This window comes from Xenia sp. Carnegie-2017, unplaced genomic scaffold (genome assembly GCF_021976095.1).
Source record: "Xenia sp. Carnegie-2017 unplaced genomic scaffold, XeniaSp_v1 HiC_scaffold_3, whole genome shotgun sequence".
Taxonomy (NCBI): Eukaryota; Metazoa; Cnidaria; class Anthozoa; order Malacalcyonacea; family Xeniidae; genus Xenia; species Xenia sp. Carnegie-2017.
The window spans coordinates 5,162,069-5,185,854 of NW_025813493.1; the positions used below are offsets into that span (position 1 = coordinate 5,162,069).

Genomic DNA, 23,786 nt, shown 5'->3' on the forward strand with positions numbered 1-23,786 from the left:
AGGACTGCGTTGTATTTTATCGCGGAGTTGTTAAAGCCCTTTGGTATACCTTTGGATGTGGACTTCCCTTTAACTTCATCTGTCAACGTGAGAGACGTAGTTTAAACTGTGAGTAGCTTCTATAATTATCAATATATTAGGTACTTTACATAAATGTACTATTTTGTAGTAAAATGGGTGCAGTCTTTAGTTATTGTTTTCCTGCCGAAAAATGTTAGAACTAGAGAACTCATTCGACCATGTATGAGATTGTTGAGCATTAAAAGCGAATTCTGAACTTTTTGTGCAACTAAGAGTGATTCAATCAATGGCCCAAGGTCAAATGTTAATGGCTTGAAGACAAATAATTCTCTTATCGCCAAAAATAGTTTAACATATTCAACTAAAATTAATGTGGTACCAAATTTGGCCAATTTGAAAAATTGCAAGTATATCTTGGTTCATACTTAAAGATGTCAATTCAATAAAGAACTGGTATGCAGGGAATGGTCACTTAAATATCAAGTATAGTTGAGAGTTTTGCTTAGTAATAGTTTTGCTTGAGTAAATGTGTCAAAAACGGAACCTTAGAGGAAGCTTCCCCAAACTTAGATAAATTCAAAAGACCTGTTTTTAGCAATAATAAAAATTCCATACCTTCTTAGCCATTCCTATTTACATAACTTCTTTGTCAGTCACGCCCTACTGCTGAGCACATTAGGTCACAAAACATAAATATTCGCACATATATGAAGATTCAACCCCCATCCCCCCTCCAATCAACGTTCTAGTTTTGGACCTGGTCGTAGCCAACCTGCTTGTATTTAGTCTTGTTTTGTTGGTTTTTGTGTGTTGATTTACTTAGAAAACAATAAATTTGAAAATGAACAGTGCTTGATGGATTAATGAATATGGCTTGATTGAAAAAATTTTTTTAAAATTTTACGGCAAGATGCAACGTCTCCAAATACCGCTGCTTTTCATATTAAGATATGCATATCAATGATAACATGCTTAAAACAAATATGATTTTTCCACTTCTGGTAAAAACTTTTTAAAGGATTTATTGCGCGTAAGCCGTCGAGCTTGTTTGGTATAAATGATATGCTTTAATTTCATATAATTTTGTTAGTTGATGCATTTTCTTTTGCAAAGATAATCCAACATCTTGAATTAACAAACTCAAAATTTCCGACACTTGCAACGACAGGATAAGTTAATTAACATGCCCCTGTTGTGTGAATTTTTCCAAAGCTAATCTCATTGCTTCAAATGGCTAAGTTGTTTTTCCCTTTTTTTTAACGATGAAAATAATTCAAAACAGCAACCGTCGTTGGGACACGTCACACTTCATAATTCATAGTCCTATTAGCTATGTAAGAACTAGGTTTGATTTATATCATAAATGCCGCCTTATCAATCCCACTACCAGATTTAACTTTCTTTATGTGTGGTTCTACTTGTAGCCCTTGGTGAGCAATCTTCTATCGTGTACAGTAAATGATCGTTAATTAATGTATTCTGTTAATAGACTCATTCTTGTTGTTAAAATCAAACGTAGTCTGAACGATTTACAAAATATTTGTCTAAACGAATCTAGAAAGTTGTGTTACAATTAAATTACTAATACATACAATCCCAAAAAATCACAGATCTCACTATACTCTCATTTGTTACAGAATTTATTTGACGTTTTAGATGTTGATTTGTTCATATAAAATACATGTATTAAAATTTTAGGACAATTATGTTTTTACATTCTCGTAAAATCAATTAAGAAATATTCAAAAGTAATAAATTAAACAAAAAATTTCATATTTATTTTTTACACATCTTTAAATTAGACATGAAATTGCTTAATTCATGGTACACATTTTCAAACAACTTTATTGTGAAACATTAGATATCGGCGAATGTCAGTCTTCTCCTTGTGGCAAAGATCACTTATGCATAAATATCCCAGGCTCCTACGAATGCCTATGCTCCGCTGGATACAGTCTTGACAAATCCAAAAAGAAATGTATCGGTAAGTTGGTCTTTCTAGATCTTTTAACTTATGTTGCAAGCTTACGTGACTTCATCAAAATTTTTTGAAAACTGCTTGAACTATTAAAATATGGGAAATGCTTGACAAGGTCTGGTGTTTAAATGCACAAATTATTAGCTAACTCAAGAAGGAGTTTCTCGAAAGTCTCTGCTGATTAAGTGAATTAAAAGCTAAATAGATAACAATTAGTGGTTTATGTTACGATAGAGTTGACTTAAGCTTGTTTAAAGTAAGAATTTTATGAGAAACCAGCATAAAGTTGGCATTCACTTAATTAGAATTCAATTTATAAGTAAAGACAGTGAAATGTGGTTCTGATTGGTCAATAGCTGTGTTTTCATTAGTCTGTGCAAAACAGATATGAATTCAACCAATAAATCAATAAAATTGCAAATCGATCATTGATGTATTTTAGGGGTAAAGTTAAAACGTCGGTTTTCAATTTGTCTGTTTCACTTTATTGTTGCTTTATAAAAAAAATAAATGATGTTTTCGTGTTTGCACTGGCTTATGCAATTCTTAGAGACGTTTAGTGAGAACTTTCGAATTCTCGATCAGCTCTCAAGCTCTAACATCAAAAGATCTCCTCGGGTATGCCATAAGCCTGTGCAAATACATTAAACATCTTTTATTTCTTAACTAAGGGCCAGGTCATTGTTTATAATAATCTTAGGTTGTTGGTTTAAAATTTTTCATCTGTCATTTGAGTTAACACATATGGTCAAAAAATTATGTGTAGTGCAAAAGTGCAATTGCTATTTTTCATGTAATCATTGCTGAAAAGGCCAATTAGTTATTTTAAATAACGTTTATCAATCATTCAAAAAGGACAACAGCAAGCACATAAAAAGAAATTAGATTGGCGTAAAAATGAGCTTTATTTGACAGCTTACCTCAAGTTCATGCACATTTTTGTGTTATGATCTCCTTATTTTAATATTTCTATCTGAATTACAATAATATGGAATGAATTAGTTTTTGTCTTAAATAGACAGTTTATTATGCACAGTATAAATACTAAAAAAATCCACAACAACACTTAGCGATTATTATAACCATCCATTTAAACACGAAGTTTTCCCCCTATGATTAAAATGTCAAGTGTTAGCCAAACTACATAAGCTTCACAGTCAATTTCTATTATTTCTTTTACAATTTCTATACAATTTTTTTAAGGATTGTATTCTATTATACTTTACTCTGCAACTGAGTGGCTACCCTACAAAACCAGCTCAAAGACCCTCCTTATTCCTTAAAAACCCTTTAGGTATTGAAAGACTTGTTTTAAACAACATCCGTCGGCAAAACACAATCCTGCCTGTTTAAGCATTTCTAATCAGCTTTTACAGTTTAAAAGTGCATATTAAATATTCTATTCTATTCGTACAAATCATTCTGAAAATAATTACTTGTTATTTTTATCTTATTTATTTTTTCATTCGTCTAGCAAGCTGTCCTTCTGATTGGTTGCATATAGAATCATCTTGTTATTTCTTCAGTGCAATAAGAGCAACATGGAATAAAGCAAGAAAACTTTGTGAACAGAAGGGAGGAGATCTTGCTGTTCCAAAGAATGAATTTGAGAATGATGCCATTCACTACAACATCTTGAGAAAGGGCGCTAAAGGTTATTTTATTGGTTTGTATCGCAATAAAAGCGATAATCAGTTCTACACAGTTCAAAATGTCAAGCCTAATTTCACGGCATGGGCTGTGAATGAACCTAATAATTCTGGCGGTGTAGAGGACTGCGTTATTCATTATTACTGGAGTTGGCAGGACGTTGGATGTGAGCATCACTTTAACTTCGTCTGTCAACGTGAGAGACGTAGTTTATACCGTGAGTAGCTTCTATAATTATCAATACATTAGGTACTTTACATAAATGTACTATTTTGTTGTAAAATTGGTGCATTCTTTAGTTATTGTTTTCCTGCCAAAAAATGTTAGAACTAGAGAACTCATTCGACCATGTATCAGATTGTTGAGCATTAAAAGCGAATTCTGAACTTTTTGTGCAACTAAGAGTGATTCAATCAATGGCCCAAGCTGAAATGTTAATGGCTTGAAGACAAATTTTTCTCTTGTCGCCAAAAATAGTTTAACATATTCAACTAAAATTAATGTGGTACCAAATTTGGCCAATCTAAAAAATTGCAAGTACAGCTTTTACAACCTAAAAGTGCATATTAAATATTCTATTCTATTCGTACAAATCATTCTAAAAACAATTACTTATTATTGTTGTCTTATTTATTTTTCATTCGTCTAGCAAGCTGTCCTTTTGATTGGGTGCATTTAAAATCAGCTTGTTATTTCTTCAGTGCAAAAGTAGCAACATGGAGTATAGCAAGAAAACTTTGTCAACTAATGGGAGGAGATCTTGCTGTTCCAAAGAATGATGTTGAGAAGTATGCCATTCTCGACTACATCAGACAAAAATACCAGAAAGATTATTTTATTGGTTTGTATCGCAATAAAAACGACAATCAGTTCTACACAGTTCAAAATGGCAAGCCTAATTTCACATCATGGTATCCTGGACAACCTAGTCGCGAAAGATTTGGCATAGAGGACTGCGTTGTATATTATAATTACCTTTGGTTTGACGAAGGATGTTGGCGTCACTATAACTTCATCTGTCAACGTGAGAGACGTGGTTTAAACTGTGAGTAGCTTCTATAATTATCAATACATTAGGTACTCTACATAAATGTACTATTTTGTAGTAAAATGGGTGCATTCTTTGGTTATTGTTTTCCTGCCAAAAAAATGTTAGAAGTAGATAACTCGTTGGACCATGTAGCAGACTGTTGAGCACTAAAAGCGAATTCTGAACTTTTTGTGCAACTAAGAGTAATTCAATCAATGGCCCAAGGTGAAATGTTATTGGCTTTAAGACAAATAATTCTCTTATCGTCAAAAATAGTTTAACATATTCAACCACTCTAAATGTGGTGCCAAATTTGGCCAATCTAAAAAATTGCAAGTATATCTTGGTTCTTACTTAAAGATGTCAATTCAATAAAGAACTGGTATGCAGGGAATGGTCACTTAGATATCAAATATAGTTGAGAGTTATGCTTAGTAATAGGTTTGACCAAGTAAATTTGTCAAAAACGGAACCTTAGATGAAGCTTCCCCAAACTTAAATAAATTGAAAAGTCCTGCTTTTTTGCAATAATGAAAATGCCATACCTTCTTAGCCATTCCTATTTACATAACTTCTTTGTCCGTAACGCCCTACTGCTGAGCTTATTAGGTCACAGAACATGGATATTCGCACATATATGAATATTCGCCGCCGGCTGTCGGGGTCTATTTCTTAGAGAGATATACTCTCATAGAGTAGTCCAAACGTTCGTCAGCCATGAGGCAGGGCAAGAACAAGTGTGCGTGGTTTCTACACGGAAAGCTCACCACATGTGGGCGCAGCTCTATAGGTGAATACTGTAGACTTCATATGAAGCAAATAAGGGCAAGCGGGCAACTTCCACAACCATGTCGGAAGTGTGGCGTCGAAACACAGGCAGAAACTATCCTTTGTCAAGCCTGTGGTTCCGAAAGGGTGCATCATAAGCTCGTTTATAAAGAGAAACAAGCAAGAAAGAGATTTGCTAGAGTACTCGCCGAATTAATTTCAATTTAGAGAATTATCTCGCGTAAGATATAACACTAAGCTTTGTGACACTTGAGATGAATAGTCACGAAAAATATCTGTAACTGAATGACCAAGGTGTAATCAGTGGACAGGCGCTGAACGACTCACTTAAGTCTCTTCAACCTTCCGCTGACCCGACACCCACGCAAAGAAATGTCACTCCGCCTATCCCAAAACCGTGAAAGCGCATGCCTATCCCAAAATCGCGCAAGCGCAGGCCCGCTGAGCCTAATGATGATGAGATGAACGCATACATCAAGGAGCTTCTGGCTGAATTTAAACCACGACGCCCCACAATGTCTACTCCCCCACCACCTACGGAACTTAAGTGGGATGAAACGAAGGCCTTCAGCTATCATCTGAGAGCCTGGAAAATGCAAGTGCCTAAGGGGCATCCCTCCGAACGCAACTTGATGGTTATCCTCAGAAACGCCCAACCCTGCATCAAACGCAAACTCGTCAAGGAGCTACTAGCTCTACGAGGAGTTAAATTCTAGTTGGCTGCGAAGGTTGAGCTTCGTAACGATGAAGCAAATGGTACTGAAGTGCTTCAAGCACCAGTGTTCCGGACAAAGCAGATCACGCTGCGTATCCTCTTGCTCTGGAAAGGGGTCTTTTCCTACGAGTACATGGATAGCTGGCTTTGATTTGATTCGGCCATGTCGCAGCTGCTGCCGAAAGGCGCATTCAAGTGAGTATTCCAAAAGGATGTGAAGACGGCCCTAAACCAGCCTGTAGATACAGAAAAGAACTACATTCTTAAAGTCGATCTGGAGAATCCCAGATCGAAGCCCATGGATGGAGCTCTACATCCGGAAAAACACCGAACTCCGGAAGAAGGCAAAGAGTGACTTTGAAGTCAACCTCTACAAGCTACTGAGCAACAGCGACTTTGCAAGAACGATGGAGAACCTCCGAAAGCGTGTCGATGTGAATCTTCTCCGCCCAAGCTAGACCGAGAGACTCCGCAAACTTATCGCCAATTCGACATACAATCGGCCTCTCATCTTTGGCAATGCGGAAGACCTCGCAGCCGTTCACATGAATAAAAGCAGTCTGCTGCTCAACCAGCCTGTCTTCGTAGGCACGAGCATTCTCGACCTCTCGAAGCATCAGATGTACGACTGGTACTACAACCATATCGAGGTGCAGTACAGGTCGTCAGCAGAGCTCCTCTACACCGACACCGACAGCCTTGTGCTGGAGATCCAGACTGAGCACGTGTACGCCGACATGAGACGCAACGCCGGTCAGTACGACACCAGCAATTACCCCAAATACCATCCGCTGTTCAGCACAGCCAACAAGAAAGTGCTGGGGAAAATGAAGGACGAGTGCACTGAGGCGCCTATCGCTGAGTTTGTGGGGCTCAGGCCCAAGATGTACTCTATTCTAAAAGCCGAGGTTCTGGAGGAGCGCAAAGCCAAAGGTGTTAAAAAGGCCGTTCTGAAAAAGCATATCAGTCATGCCCAGTACAAAGAGGCGCTATTTGAAGCAAAGCGCTTCCGCCACGATATGGATATGCTGCGCAGTCACGGGCATCATATCTTCGGCGAGCATGTCAACAAGACATCGTTGAGCCCGCTGGACACGAAGCGCTGGATTGCGGCCGATGGGATCTCTACCTTTGCATGCGGGCATAGGGAAGCCGGTGTCGCAGGCGAATAAATAGTAAATGCGTAATTGTGTTGATAATTAGTTCTGATGTGATAATTACAGTAGAAGAGCTGCTCCACGGCTAAGCGTAAGGTAGTACATGGTAGTGAAAGCTTTCATAAAAATCGTTACAGGACCCCATCGACTAAGCCGGCTGTGTTTTGGTCCCAAAGGGCACCACTTGGAGCTCCTCGCGTACAATCGCGAGCTTGGGCCCATCGCTAAAATAATACAACACAGGCTTCCCACCTTCAAACACAGCCCACTCGACCTGGAGGGAGGTCACAATCCATCAAGGATCGGTCGCCCTACGCCGTTCGCCACCCTCAAGTTTGCCAGGCGCAAACAAATACCGCTCCATAAAATCCGATGGCAAGCGGCGCTCTTTGAAACTAACTGGACGAAGCGCCAGCGCAGTGGGTTCGGCCTTAATGCTCGTCTTCCGAATTGCAAGGGAGAGCTTATCGCCCGTCAAACGGGTAGTTTCATTATTGAGCACTTTAACCACCTCAGTTAATCTTAATACCCATTCTTTGTTCCGAGTTCCGGGCTCAGCCAGCTCGCGATGATTTTTGTAACCGAACAATCACTCCGCCAAAAAATTAGTTGAATCTTTCTACGATCCCCTGATCTCTATGAACCCCCAACCTTACCCCGTCGAATCGTGACACCATTTTTATCACACGATTTTTGCACAGCCCCGCGAAACTCCGAACCAGGTTCGACATGTAAAGCTTTAGTCCTTCGAAGTGGTCCAAGGGCATAAATAGACTCTAACGCCTTCCCAACCTGAGTCGCTGTCTTGTCTGTGATTGCCTGGGCCTCCTTATACCGACTTGCTACGTAGACGACCGTTAATGCGTATTTGAATGTGCGTCTTCTGACTCGATCGTGAGGCAGATACAAGAGATCGGCCTGGTGGACCTTATTCGGGGTGCTGATGTCAAACTTAGGTCGGGGGATAGCACTTCGCGCTGGTGCGGGAAAGTAGATCTGCCAGATGGTTAGCCATTTATGAGCCTCATCCTCGCCGACGCCAGCTTGTTTTGCCAGCTTTGGGATAGCTGTAATGCCGCGCCAATACCCCCAGCCGACTGTAGTACGCCTCTGCGAGGCGTTCCTTAAAGCTTCCGTCCGTAGAAACGATTATTTTTCCTCCATTACGACGAGATTCTTTTGAAAAGAAACCAAGAAACAGCACTACCACATTCACCACAGCACCCTGCAAGTCTGGGGTTGCCGTTATGGTTTGCAACTATACCACTTATAACTGGTTGCAATCCTTTGCAACGCATACAAAACGCGACAGTCACTTTCACTATATATATATATATATATATGTGTTGCGTTTGATGTGTTATGTTCACCAAGCTTTTCTGATTTTATTAATTTTATCCGCGGCTTTGATTGCCAAATCAATAGTATTAATACCGAACAGAAGTGCACTATTCAAACATCTTATTCTTCCTTTCTTTTTATCCAGAAGTTCACTTTTAGAAAAAAGCATGGAGATGCCTCTGTCACAGACTCGGCAGCGCCCCATGAGCCTAGGTTGTTTTTTTTTGTATATTCGATTTCACCGTTGACAACAAGTTGTTGTTTCTTACAGTACAAACAGTAAGCGATGGCCCATCTCTATATAATACACAAAAATTTAGTCTGATGTGAAAAATGCGTCGCGATGTTAATTATTAGCGCGCTCTTAGAGTTTCTCTAGCAAACCGTTTTACAATACGCTCGTTATGCGCAGAAGGGCGCAAATCGGTATCTAACAGAATATCTATCGCAGACTGATTGTGAACCCGATCGTGTAAGAAGAGAAGGCAGTACCACCCACACATAATGGAGCGCCGATCTTCTATCTCGTTGCAAGAATAACAAACAACAAGTTTTAACCGCTCCATCCACTTTCAACTACATCAGTTGGTGGAAGGCCGAAGCTGTCAAAGTAATCTACACAAAACTCATCAGCAAAGGCGCAAATCCAGTGAGTCCCTCCTCCATCGAGAAAGTCTTGTAAATTGATTATAACACTTTCTTCAGCTTAAAGAGGCTCTTTAGAAAGCATGTCTTTTGAAAACACCCCCCTAAAACATTTAGCTATTGCTTTTAGATTACCATTTGCTATACGAGTGATATCTTTGTTTGATAGCGGCTTCTACTTCCTCACCTTCGTCAATGCGTCCCGGGAAGAAATACTCCTTCCCCCGACGTTCCTAATCCAAGGATTTTTCCTGCGCCACGCGCCACGATGGAAGCAGCTATACCTGCAAGCAAAGAACCAAGGAATCCACGTTTTTGCGCGCACGTCATGGCTGTAATCTGAGTCTTAGACAATATTAGATCGATTCCAGATCCTTTGTATCTTGCACCCATTATTCGCTTGATCTGTGTATTAGTAAGCATAAGCATATCAGGACCTTTAAGAGAGCATATGAGACTAATCATCACATCAGACTAACAGACTAAACCATTATGTCTACTTTACCGTTAATCACATTGAGCCGAAGGAAACGCTCGTTAAGCACGAAGCAGTACACGTGGTACGCCTGTTCACCACCAGCATTAATAGCACTATTAAAAAGGCCACCTAAGATCCAACGAACATCAATGTTTGCCCGAGCTTTTTTCAAAGCTTCAGGATGAAGACTAACGTCAAAGTGGTAAATAGGAAAGAGGTTTACGAAGTCTCCTATATTTTAATTGAGAGCCTGTATCCGGGTCGCTGTATTTCATAGCAGCGTCTTAGGACTTCATGTAAGCTCCGTTGTATTTCTTTCAGCAACTGTGTAATTGACTTCAAGCTCTTCTTCAGGATACTTGTGATTCTTATTAATCCGCACATGAATCTGACGCAAATTAGCATTATCAAACACATGTATAGTTTGTTCTTGAATGTCTGAGCGCTTTGCATCTTGGAACGCTACGAAGATGTGTGTTGGTAGCTCTTCACTTCCGTTTGTTGTCACACGCCAGGAGACGGTGGTTTGACCTCTGGTGAATCTCTCTCGGTAAATATGACCTTGCTCAAAGTATAGCATGCGTGTGCAACCAGAAACCAACTTGCTTTCTATAATGGTTTAAACTTCGATCGAAGGTCTGATGAAAGGAACCCAGAGCAAAAGATATTTTATCTGAAATTTTGTAGCATCTACACCATTTGCTCTATGAAGCGAGTTTTCAGCAGAAGCGCGAGTGAGATTGAGATTGAACTTTATACATATGAAAGCTGAATCAATGTCTTTGGCGAAGCCTATGATGTCAGCGAAGGGAAGCATTATGGCAACGTCTTTTGCACCCGCGCAGAGCTGGCGGCGACTGGCGAAACCAATGTTGAAGTTAGGGTTGTCTGTTGCGTTAAGGTTCAAGTTAAAGTTAGTCCGGAAGTTGCCGCCATTCAAAGCGACACCGTTACCTACATTAGCAGCAGGAAGCAACTGAGCGTTAGTTCTGTTTACATGCTTATTAGAAACAGCCCCACCAGTAGGTCCAGTGTAGCGGTAGCAGAAATCACTCGTGACTGTGCTCCTGGACGAATCATCCGAATCAGTTACGAACTGCATGATCGTGTTGACAGTTGAAGCATACTGACTTACTTCTTTAACGGTCTTGTTATTAACCTTGATCTGGACCGTCTCAAACAGGCTCCAGCCACCATTTGCCAGAGCGACATTGTCGGCGGCATCATAATTGGTGCCATTGTTCTTTACCACGTGACCTCGAACTTCAAGAACGTCTCTGTGAAGCCATATAAGCTGGTCAACGTTCTCAGTGTCGATTTTGCTTTTCTTTTTATCGAAACTTGGATCGCGGGAAAGAAGTTTTTCATACTGCAGATGCTCAACAGAGCGGTCAACCAGTCGAAGTTCTGGGAATATCATGTCCGTTGCCATTGTTATGATAGTTTGTAGTTCGTACAGTATATATATTATAAAAAACTTGCGTCCGCCGATCATCATACCGATGTAGTTTAATTATTATTTCTGATATTTAGTCTGATGTGTTATATAGTCTGATGGGATAGTTAGGCATACATCATGCCGTTACCTGACACGAGGTTGCTTAGAATACCTAAGTCTCGGGAAGTCAACTGCTGCTTAGCAAGGATTTCAGCGTGCGATACTAGAGCTTTTCTAGCTTCAGAAGTCCCAACCAGCTCATTAAGTTTAGATCTAGCTTCTTTTGTTAAAGCAGTGCGAGCACTTTTTGGCAGTACTAATACCAGCTTCAGCCCCAGCACGAGCCACTGCAGATGCACGTGATTTAGCTTTTCTTGCCACTCCTTTAACGTCTCCGCGGGCGAGATCGGCAACAAGACTGCTTACGTTTTCAGGCGATAACTGCTCTTTTGCAGTGGATATAACAGCCTCTTTGGCTGCTGTAACCGTGTCACGAATTGCTTTTTTACCAGCCGCCACGCCCACATTCTTGTTTTTCGGACAAACTTACCTACGCGAGATCCTAAGGCTGTAGCTGCGGACTTCCCCGCACTGAATAGCGTACACTTTGCCTTACCAGCAAGGCCCACGAGGTTTCCAATCAATGACCCCCCCCGACAATTTTTCGACGAACTATACCACGTCTAATCATGGGAAATATCATTTTGCCAAGTATATTATATATAGAAAATAAACCCTTATGGCAACAGCTTCTGAATCGGAATCCGTTTATGAGCGTGTATGATCACATTTTTGGACGGATGTTTAAAGTGTAAGTTACTTGCTTCCCAATTAAATCAATCTTATTTCCTGACTGATCAGTGATTTCCATTCTCACTTTATTAATAAGGCTAGTTTTTATAAGTGGTAAGTAGGTCGGTGGACTAGGACTTATTTCCAACAAACGTCCTGGTCCTCGGTTTGGAGTAAACGATTTAATAACTTCACTAGGACTCCCGTTTAATATACTTGAATTAACAAACAGTAGTGAATATGGATCTTCTGTACATCTGTAATGTTAATTCGATTCTGACTTAAAGTCTTTCCTCTAGTAATATCATCTCCACCAACAGCCAACCCAAGAATAGGGCCTATGCTGTTATCTTTGTCAAAGGAAACTACAGGGTCACCTTTAATCGTAATCTCAGATTTAGATGTGGAAATATTTACTGAAAGCACAAAGGGTGGATCACGTCTTGCGGTTTCATCTTCATGTGCGAACTTTACCCCCAATGCTTCCATAGCATTTTCAATAGCTTGGTTGATATCGGGAATGTTGTAAGCGCCTGGGGGTATTGTGATTTTTTGCCGTTGAATTGAAGTCTGTTTAAGCTCTCCTCTCTGTGCCCCATCAGTATCACCATAGTTTCCATTTCTATACTCAAACTCAAGTTGATTGTTTTTTGTAGTGACATTTTCCCACGAATTCCACAAACTAGCTTCAATAAGAGCAACATGATATTTTTTGTTAGCCTCTAAAGGTATAGGTGGCCTAAAGCCGAATTTGAAAGTCATCCGCTTCTCCACCGTGCGCCGCAATGGCTCTTGTTGAGTCCATCTCAATGCCAATTTCGTCTTGTAATACTCCAGTCATTATGGTTATATCGACAATGAGCAATAGCTCTGTATAATACAAAAGAAGAAAATTTTTAACGCACGTATTTATTTCTAATTTTTCGTTAATAACTTTTCGATATCGCACTTTCCTCTATCTGTTTTGTTAGGATCGCTTCAATATCGTTTTTCAACTCACGAGAGTCATTACCAGCCTCTACAGACTTGCAGGAAAGGTGAAGGCGGTCGATAAGCTCTGATGGGCTATTATAATAATGCACTCCAGTTCCTGTTCGTGTTGTTTTAAAGAGTTGTTTGGGGCGACTTCTTCTTTTTTCTTTTAGAACATTGTAACGTTCGAAGTTTTTTTCCCTAGCTCTCAGTTAGCTGAAGAAGCTGTTTTTCTTGTTGACGGGCCGATAGATTTTCCAAGATTTTCAATATCCACGTCGTTTATATACTCACCAGCCTCCAACCGATCAAGCAATTTTGAATTCTCTATAGCCTTCCAAGATGGTTTGTCTTTTGTTAAAAGGACTAGATCATCTAGCCGTTGGGCAAGCTGCTGTTCAGTGTCCTCAACCGCTTGAGTGGCTTCTTGGAACCCTTCAATTTTTTTGTCTTGTTTTTTGTTAATAGCTTCTGCTACAGATTTTTCAGCATTAACAATTCGTTCAGACGCCCATTCAAAGAATTCTCCTTCGTGTTGTCGAGACATTTTAAAATCGACTTGGCGCCGCTTGAGTAACGCACGGTTTTTTGCAAACTCTTGGACTAATTTTTCGCGGTCTTCCATAGATGCAATTGACCTGAACATACTTGAACTTCAATTTAAGATAGATGAAGATAGCTAAATGTTTTTATCTTACTATATAATAGGACAAAAAAATGACGACCAATATAGGGTAATGAAAAATTATAATCTACCTGAAATACAGTTGGCGCTAGCATCCATTGATTCACAATCTCAAGATAATAAACCGCATTTTACCTGCTAGCGCCTGTTATTAATACAGAGGAATCTGATGAAGAGTCACGTGATACAGAAAATCGTCTAAAGATCCTCGCGAGAAGTCACGTGACTCTCATTTTAATAAGGTAAGAACGTATATGTATAAAATCTGCTCTAAACACAAAATGCCATTCAACGAAATTCAATGCAACCATGTTAGCCGTATGGCGGCTGATATTTCTTGGTCTACTGGAAAGCCTTTAAATTACCCCTCCTTCATAGCAAATTTCGTTCCGATTTGTCAAAAATACGACGCCTCGGGTTGGCCTGCTGAAACCATCAAAGCTATAATGAAGGCGATTACTCCTCATCTTCCAAAATATAAAAGAGCCAACAAGAATAAGTCTAATGATGTCTTCAAAGAATGGATTACCACTTCGGGGCTACCAGAATTCCGTGAAAACGCTTCCGACAGCAAATAGGAACCTACTCTGCAGTACGATCGTTTACAAAGTAGCCGTACTTCTTTTCGGTAGCTTCATGGTAAGCCGCCGCTAGCTGCTCTTTTGTAATACCATCAGCGTGGTCAGCTGCAATTTCTCTGACGTCGCGCTGGTGAAGACCTCTCATAAGCACAATACAGCCGGTATTTCGTCGAATATACTTGGGGACGTAATAGTAGTTTTGCGCTAAGTATATGGCTGTGACATTTTTATGTCAACTTGCTGAGAAATACTTTTGATTGGGTTTAAGCTTTTTGAATCGAGCCAAATATCGTCAAAGACTACTGTCTCGGGATTAGTGTCCAACTCCTCCACTGGAATTGCATCATCAGGCTCTCTTAATTCAACACAATCTTCCAGGCCGATGCTTTCGTATAACACTGATAGAATCTGATATTTTTCCTGGTCGCGACTTGTTGTGCAAATAGTTGATTAAGGGCAATCAAGCCAACGCATAATTATGTTAATTAAAAGGTTCGTTTTACCGGAATTAGTAGGGCCTACGATCAGATAATGGCTTTCGGGCATCATCTAATTTTGGCGCTTTGATTTTTTAGAGGTGGGTGGGTCGAAATTTATGAGCGTCATATTATATTATATCACATCAGACTAATCATATCACATCAGACTAACAGACCAATTTTTTCTGCATCTTTATATAATCCTGTGAGAAAATGGAAACTGCAAGCGCACCTCCAGTCGAGCCAGTGGACGTTCCTAGGCCAGTACCACGGATATATCCTGGTTTAAAACGTGAATATGAATACCAAGGGGTAGAAGACATTCTTTTACCCCGTTCATCAATCGAAACGAGCAACTTTTGCCTTGTTCGCATTTTAAACATTGAGGAAGAACTCCGCCAAGAGCGTGACGCTCGTCATAAGCTGCGTGAGAAATACACACGCATTAATTCGACACTCGACACCTTATCTGCTGCATCGAGTGCCTTTACAGTCGTGACAGGAACTGGAGGTATTGCTCTCACTCTATCTGGTGTGGGCGCTCCGGCTGGGGCCGCTCTTGAAGCTCTTGCTGTCGCTGGCAAGATGAACTCAGGTGCTGGGCGTGTTGTTTGTAAAAAGCTCGATAAAAAGGCTAAATAGCACGACCGCATAGCCCAAGCTGCTGCGACGATTCTGATGACTGTTGGTAATCCTACGTCACGTGCTCTCAGTGACAGCCGTGTCTCACATGAAGAGTTTGAACAGGTTCTAGATAAATGCAGCGTTTTAACGAGCGTAAACGCGTTATTCAAGATGAATTCGATGCTCCGATGCGTAAGAAACAGGCTGTCGATGTAGTTTCTCCACTCAAAGAGATGAAAAAGACAAATAAGAACTTAGAGCTTGAAAAAGAAGAAGCTGTTGCCGCCGCTGCTGAAAGCGCACGCCGTGAAGGTGAAGCTCAAGCTTTCAAATAAATCGCGGGTCTGGCTGGAGGCTCGTCATAGATTTCTCTCGCGATCAAATATATATCCAGTAATTAATGAAAAAAGTTTTCTATTATATAAATTGTAAGTATATAAACGTCGCATCAAACTAAACATCGCATCAAACTAACCGTCGCATCAAACTAATGGCAACATTAGTAATCGGTGGAACTGATGATGGTTAGGGATCTGAAAAAGCAGGACCACCAGGGCCTAGAAGCCCAAGAGGAGTTAAAGGAGTTAAGGTGACACAGGAGCTGCGGGGGCTCAAGGAGATACGGTTCTTAGAGGACCAAAGGGAGAAAAAGATAATACAGGAGCTACAGGGGCTCGAGGAGATACGGGTCTTCGAGGACCAAAAGGAGAGAAAGGTGATGAGGGTCCTAGAGGAGATGACAGAATTTATGGGACCAATGGAAGCGATGGTGCGCCCGTGGGCACAGGAACTCAAGGGCCTTAAGGACCTCAAGGACCTCAGGGACCTCAAGGACCTCAAGGGCAACAAGGCATTAGAGGTCTAACAGGTCCAAGAGGAGAGCCGGGGTCTACAGAGGCCGCGTTACCTCGAGGGCATCAAGGCCCTAAAGGAGATACTGGAGCCACAGGGCCTCAGGGGCCTTCAGAACGTCAAGGACCTCAAGGACAGACAGGAGCTGATGGGCTTAAAGGAGACCAAGGAGAATAACCTGTTTTGAACTCTCCTAATGGATTTTACCCCCCAGGTATTAGCGGAGTAAATGTAACTTTAGTAACGTTTCTTACTGGAAAAACACTTGAAATAATACAATAGCATTATTAAACATTTCGTTTGAACGATCTCAAAACGAGTGGTTCAACATTACATCTACTGTGTTTGGACAAAATTTGGGGCCTTATGTTAGTTTCGTACATGATACCACAAACAAATTGATGTCATATGTTAGTATAATACCCATTAACTGGACGCGAAGATATGAGGTACACTATTTAGAGTATTCTTAATTGTAATCAATAAATTTTCCCTTTATATTTATAGTGTTTATCACTTCAGTTGTGTCTTCTCACACAAACATTAAAATATCTAACGCAGCTGAAACTTCGGTTCATGAATTTGAATCAACAAACAATCTCTTTCGCCGAGCAGTAGAAGTATACTTACGACAAAATAGAGAGAAAACTTTTGGAAAATTTCAACTAGAAGATAATTCTAGGGCTGAAAATATAGTCATATCTTCTGGGAACTATTCAGACGTAGATAAACCTACGCGTGAGGCTCTCAAAGCTTTGCTAAGTCCGGCAAAAAACTAGCACTCCTGTCGATTAAAGCATCATAGAAGACGTGAAAAACACAAAAAGCGACTAGAAATTGCAGTAGATGTGTACACTCAAGTTGGTACATCAGTCACTGGAAAAACAGGTTCAGATTGGACCAATGTCGCAATGTGTGAAAAAGGTGAAGAAGATTCTTCTACAATCACCATCGAAACCGCTGGATTATACCGAATATCATTAAGTGGAAAATGTTTTACAAGTGCAGGAACGCTACGAGTACTTCAAACTCCTAGCAAATTACTTGTATTAAATGAAAAAAAAACACATCGTGTTGGTGATATTAACTCTGAATGTTGCTATAGCGATTTATAGATGTAGACTTACCTACTGATGCAACATTAGTTGTTCAACAGATGGGAACTGCTAGAGTAATTATCACACTCACTATAGAAAGTATAATACCCGAATATTCAACGGTGTTTGACGAAGATTTGCTACACGAAGCGCTAGATGATTCCGAAGGCTTTCCTTCATTGTCTAGAACTGAATATGAACACATCACGTTTGGCAAAGGGAGTGAACCGGCCGCTGGAGATGTCGGAGTTTTAGTTTTTGGAGGAATTGCACTTAGAAACTGAAGTGCGTTATAGCGTATTAACGCTGGGTCGCTCATATTTCCATACGTAGCTTCCCAACCTACAGAATTTGTTATAACAAGGGGTCTATTTTCTATTACGTCATTAGGCTTAATAGGTCTGCGCTTACAGGGTACCGAAGGAGGTTTAGGTACGCTTTCTTGATGTAGATGCTAGTGGTAGAAAAAGTTCAAGGAATGAGTTTGAGCTCTTCCACTCATAACACCCTGTTTATATAGTTGCAGAATCTCTCTAACAGTGTCCATCTCGATTCTATATAATATATAAATATTATTCTTCTAGTTGTATCGTACCTGTTTGTATTAGCAGCCTGGTTTGTAATTTAAGATGTTCTTCTCTTTGTCTTATTATTATATTATTCAATTTTTTCTCTCTTTCTCTTCTTTATTTTTGCTCTTGTCTTTTCATACGTACTTTTTTGGATTCACTATTCATCTTACCACGTACCCTATTATACGCTTCTTCTAAATGATAGACCCCGACGGCCGGCCGCAGGGGCGCGGGAGGTGGGCCGGCCGTCTTTGGCTCCTGCCGTTGTCCTGGGTTTGACCTTCGCTGTAATTATTCTAGTAATTACTCATTCCTTCCCTTAATCACTTCATATGAAGTCCACAGTATTCATCTATGGAGCTTCGTCCACATATGGTGATCTTTCCGTGTAGAAACCACGCACACTTGTTCTTGCCTGCCTCGTGGCTGTCGAACGTTTAGATTACTCTATGAGAGAATATCTCTCTAGATAATAGACCCCCGACGGCCGGCCGCGCCGTCTTTGGTTCCCGCCGTTGTCCTGGGTTTGACCTTCGCTGTAATTATTCTAGTATAATTACAAGAAGTACGTAAGCGAGCTAGGGCTTGGGCGCTTAGATTTGTGTATACTCCTTCTCAAACTGTGAGGTGCGCTAGAAACGACGCTTTCTCAAGGTGAAGTGCGCCATCGGCAACGCTTTCTCAAGGTGAAGTGCGCCAGCGGCAACGCTCTGTATACTACTGTTGCGATTAAAAAGGCGACCGCAAATCTTACCATTAGACATGGTCAGTGAGCGCTTTCTTGCGCAATTTCGGCATTTTTGGCTACAGTGACGTTATACTAAATAGTGTCCAACCAATTAAAGCTCACAATTTTGATCAACTGATTGTGGCAGATCACAGTTGGCCACGGTTGCGCAATATTTATTGCGCAATTTCATAGTAATTCGACTGAATTAAAACTTACTTAAGCCTAATATCCACTTACGTGTGCCGTGCGTGCTGTCAGTTTATATTTGGATAATATACTCGACAATTCCGGTTAAAAACATGGATTCCATTGCTTTATCGAAAGTCATTGACCTTTTTTAGCATTATAACTCGAAGGATATCACTTCACTAGTGAATTAATATTGCTTCGAGAACAATGCGAAAAAGCAATTTCTGAGAGACGAAATCGTGTAGGTGATTGTAAACAGATTACAGTGCAGCTGTGCGAATTTTGAAAACTACAGTTTCCTAACGATCAAAATCAAAGGCTCCTTTTCTTAATTATTTCATGTTAAAAAATTTATGAGTCTTCTATTGTTTTAGGCTAGGATACATGATGATAGTATATTCATGATTCTAGCTAACTATATTATGCATTTCTTGGTCTAGCAAAAAATTGAATAATGCACGATGAAATGATTAATTGTGTGTTTTACAGGGTTTTCAAACTATGATATACCTAAGAAGCCTGACCATTAACCTTACAAAGGAAATCGTATACCAATAAAGTAAAATTATTTATGATTATAGATGTTATGAAATATGTGTTAGTAATTGGTGTTTGTGTTATTTTATACATATGGTTTCACTATGTTTTCATGTGACATCAAAGTGCTATGATATACTGCCTATATTGTTTTGACACTCGACTGTGCAGGAAATCTACCAACTATTTTACATTATTTGGGTTTTTATACAAACATCATCAACCAGCTCCACTGAAAACACCTTGTTCATGACCTTTTCTATGATTTATCAAAATATGTGTTTATAATATACACCAAGTATTCTTATCATACTTATGAAGCTTGAAAGTAAATTTAAATTTGGTAGTTATCACTTTCATTCTTTGATTATTACAAATATTTCTCTATGTTTAATACACTGGCTGATGGGAACTGTGTGTACAATGCATGCTCAATTTCACTGGTAGGGGATAAAAGTTTATCACTCCATCTGTGTTACCTTACCAGCATTGAATTTTTTAGAATGCTGAATATTATGCTCACCAAAAGCATAAGGATGGGGCATTTACATGTTTTCAAAATGCATTTGCTTTGTATTTGTATGATACTTCCCTTTCAGTATGTGAATAGCACAGCCATATTGCAGCAGCTTTGGGAGAAGCTAAGAACAATGCACACTGTTTTATGGACTTATGAATGATGTGTATGCTCTCATTGGTATCTGTTACATCCTGCGTTATTAAATCATACTACCCAATTGCAAATGATTGTTTACCAGATTGGTATTCTCTTTGAACATTGCTTGTATTATCATGTTGCATGCATACTACTTCTTGCACACAGAAAGAAAGATGATGCATTAGTTTTTTGTAGTGTATTGTATTGTTCTTTTTACTTTTCATTGCAAAAACTGACGTGCTTCATCTTTCTATTGCTACCAAGGAACAATACTATGATTATGACAATGGATGAAACTGTTTTGATTTGATTATGGTATAAGACTTTGCAAACACAAGTAGTAATCACAGACAAAATTTAAAACTGTCCAAAATTTGCGGATTTTCTTCCTGTTCAGATCATGGATAGGGTTTTCCTATATTCCTTCATATATACTGAAAGCAGGTAATCGCTTTTCTGAGAGTTAAATTTTATAAAATTTTATAGGATGAGGAAAGATCCTAGTGATGGGGAATCATGTCAAAGAAATACTCTAAAAACCTAATTTTAGTCAAAGATGCTTTTCGTAAAATGTGTCGTGGAAAATTTAAAAGCTTATGTAGAAAATGCTGTGTGTTTGACATTTTTATTTATTGTTGAAATGTATCTGTAATACAAAACTACGTGTAAACAAGTTGTAATCAACCATATTATCATATAAAGTAAATGCACATATTATCATAATCTATAAAAAAAAGTAAAATGATGAAGTTTTATTGCTGCTAAGAATAAAATATTATTGACAAATGAAATGATTTACTGAATTACATTATCGTTGACAATTGACAAATCAAGCCGTAAGATTTTCTTTTGAAGTTGCATAAAGTTATTGCGTGGATTCCGCAAGACAATGCTGGTGATTGCTACCTATCACGCCACTTGTACTGCCCGCCAACCAGAGATGACCGCGATTGCATTAAAATAAAATTAATAAAATCTTTTATCATGTGTTTCCAAAGGAGAGGCAAACCTCGACATACTTTGTAATTAAAAGAAATCTTGAAAAATCAATCTATTGTAAATCTTGACATTTAGTTTTTCTTTTGGGACCTGTTAATCCTTTGGTTAATTTACCAATAAATTGATGCCTTGTAGGAATCAGAAATGTCTGGAGTATGATATCGAAATAAAAATTAAGAATCATTTTGTCTCTCTCAAAATGGATGACGATTTTAGAAAATGACGTCAGATATTGCATTCATGAATTATTATGTTTCTAATCATTTATGATTTATCAAACATCAAGCACAGCATAAAGTACCATTTCTTCAATTTCAATGCTTATGATTGTACAATGATTGCAAATTATAAATTAATAGTGAAAACATTTCATTTTTTTGAATTTTTCCTTAGTACAGACTACAGCTAAAATGAAGTGTTAATCTTTCTCATGACATATATCAGTGAAGAATCATAACTAGATCAGTGCGGTATCCCTCAGAAGGTTTTAGTAATTCAGAAAATCTACTGTTATGTAACGTTAAAGTATCGTTTGCTTGACATTATTTCATATTATAAAATAAACACAATGAAACACGAGCGCTGATTGGTCTAGACCTGTGTTTGCATTAGTCTGGGAAAAACGATTTGAGCTCAACCAATCAAATCAATCAATCAATTAAAGAGAATTTGCAAATTAATCATCACTACACGTTAAAAGAATATTATAACGGTGTTTTTCTATCACATTATTGTTATTTTTTTTAAAAAATAAAAGATGTTTTTCGTGTTTGCACTGGCTAATGCAAATCTTGGAGACGCTTGTGAGAACTATTGAGCATGTGTAACCCTCGACCTTCGGTCTCGGGCTTGCACTGATCTGCTCTCGAGTTCTCCCAAAGGTCTCCTCGATTTGCATAAGCCTGTGCAAAAACATGCAGTAAATATCTTTTATTTATTAACTTGTTTACGAATTACTTCATTTGTAAATAACATCCTTGCTTTATTAGACAAAATATTTACGAAATGCTAAAACGTCAATGGTTTGAACAGAATCTGTTTACAATAGAATACATTTACTATCCTACATCAGAACATGAGACATTTTCATTTCATTATGCCTAAGAAAAAGGTTTAACGAATTTCTTGACGCTTTTTTTTAGAAAGAACATTTATAATTCGATTAAACCTTTGTAATCTTCGTCGTTAGGTCCTTACAGCTCAACAACATAACGACATAGCGACATGATTGCAGATGGTGTTATAACATTTAACTAAAATACATGGAATGCTACTTGTAATGCAAAACCTTAATAATTTTTTGAAGCCGTGATTTTACCCAAGAAACGCGAGATTTTACCCCAGACACGCTTGTGAAATCAATCAATTATTACTCCACGCAGGAGTCTCAAAACACTAAGCACGCGTGTCTTGGGTAAAATCTCGCGTATCTGGTGTAAGATTTGGGCTTTTGGCTTTAATTATTAGCTTTGGGTAGCGTTCCATGTATTTTAGTTCAATGTGTTAGAACGACTACGCTTGGTAACCTGGCAAACAGGCCGCTGAGTATTAACGACCTAGCGTCAACGACGGTGTGTTACACACATATCTACATAACTTCCTAGAAGTGTTATCTTGCCTATACTAAATTAGATGGTATATGCCTGAGCACAGGCTAAAACAATAGTCAAATAAATTGAAGTGCAAAGTTTGTTTCGCCATAATGCTTTTGATGAAAGTACTAAAGCTACATTAAGTTACATGATAAGTTGCGTCGATTTGTATCCTTTTCTAACTCTTTTTCTATCCTTTTTATTCTCTCTTACATTGAGGAAGAGTACTTAAAATTATGTTTGCTTCTTTTTGTGAGGTGTTGTTGATGATGAAAAATTCGTAGAAGTTCAAAATGGGATCTTAAAAATTTTCAAGAAAAACAATAAATAAATGTTTTTGTAATCAAGTATTCTCTACCTCATTTTTCAAAATACCTTACCCTAATAATTAAGTTACCTGAGATAAAAGCATTAAAATGTCAAATTTTTTCTACTCTGTTTCAATATAACACGAAGTGGAGAAAGGATATACAATAAAGAGAACTTTTATTGTGTGTAATTTACCCTGAAAAATATCACAGAAATTTTTTTTGTTTTTGTGGAATGTTCCATGAAATCAAATCACTTTGATTTTTTTGCAACAAGTTACTGAGACAGGTATTATTTGAAAATAATTACGCATCATTTCGCACCTGGATCTGCATTTTTATATGTCTTAACATTAAGAAAAGATTTCTTCAAGTTTAATGCCTTTCTAAACCTCTATTGATTACTGTTCATCAAGATTAAATAGGAAAAAATCAAGTGAATGTAATGTATTAAAATGAGTTTGTTTAATTTTTTGAGCTGATTTGTGGAGGTCCTGCCGGAATATTTCGTAATTTTTGTATTGAGTCAATGTTTTCATTTCATTGCGGTTTTGTTTTGACATTTCGAGTTCTAGCCCAGATTTAGTTGTGAAATGAGATAGTTAACAACCGTGGTTTTATGTAGCTAAATATTCTTTTGTTCGAATATATAATGTCAAGAGATGTTTATTGAATTTCTTGCTGAAATTGCAACCAAAGTAAAACTAAAATTTATCAAAAGTGATAATTTAGGAGATTTTGCAGGATATGAGTTCAAATTTCTTTTAAGTATTATTCTAATCAAGCAGGAGACATTGCTCATTAAGAGTTAGTCGCCTTACCAAAATGGGATGGAAGAGAGAGACTTGTTGAATTTATTCAATATGGCCAGATGGTT

At 38.6% G+C, this 23,786-nt stretch overlaps 1 long non-coding RNA gene across 1 annotated transcript; it reads left to right on the top strand.

Annotated features, from left to right (window-relative positions):
• The first annotated feature begins 13,874 nt into the window (after positions 1-13,874).
• LOC124454291 lies at positions 13,875-20,797 on the top strand. The gene is made up of 2 exons (XR_006951380.1): positions 13,875-13,933; positions 20,497-20,797. It is a non-coding gene; the product is annotated as an uncharacterized LOC124454291 (long non-coding RNA).
• The last annotated feature ends 2,989 nt before the right edge of the window (positions 20,798-23,786 follow it).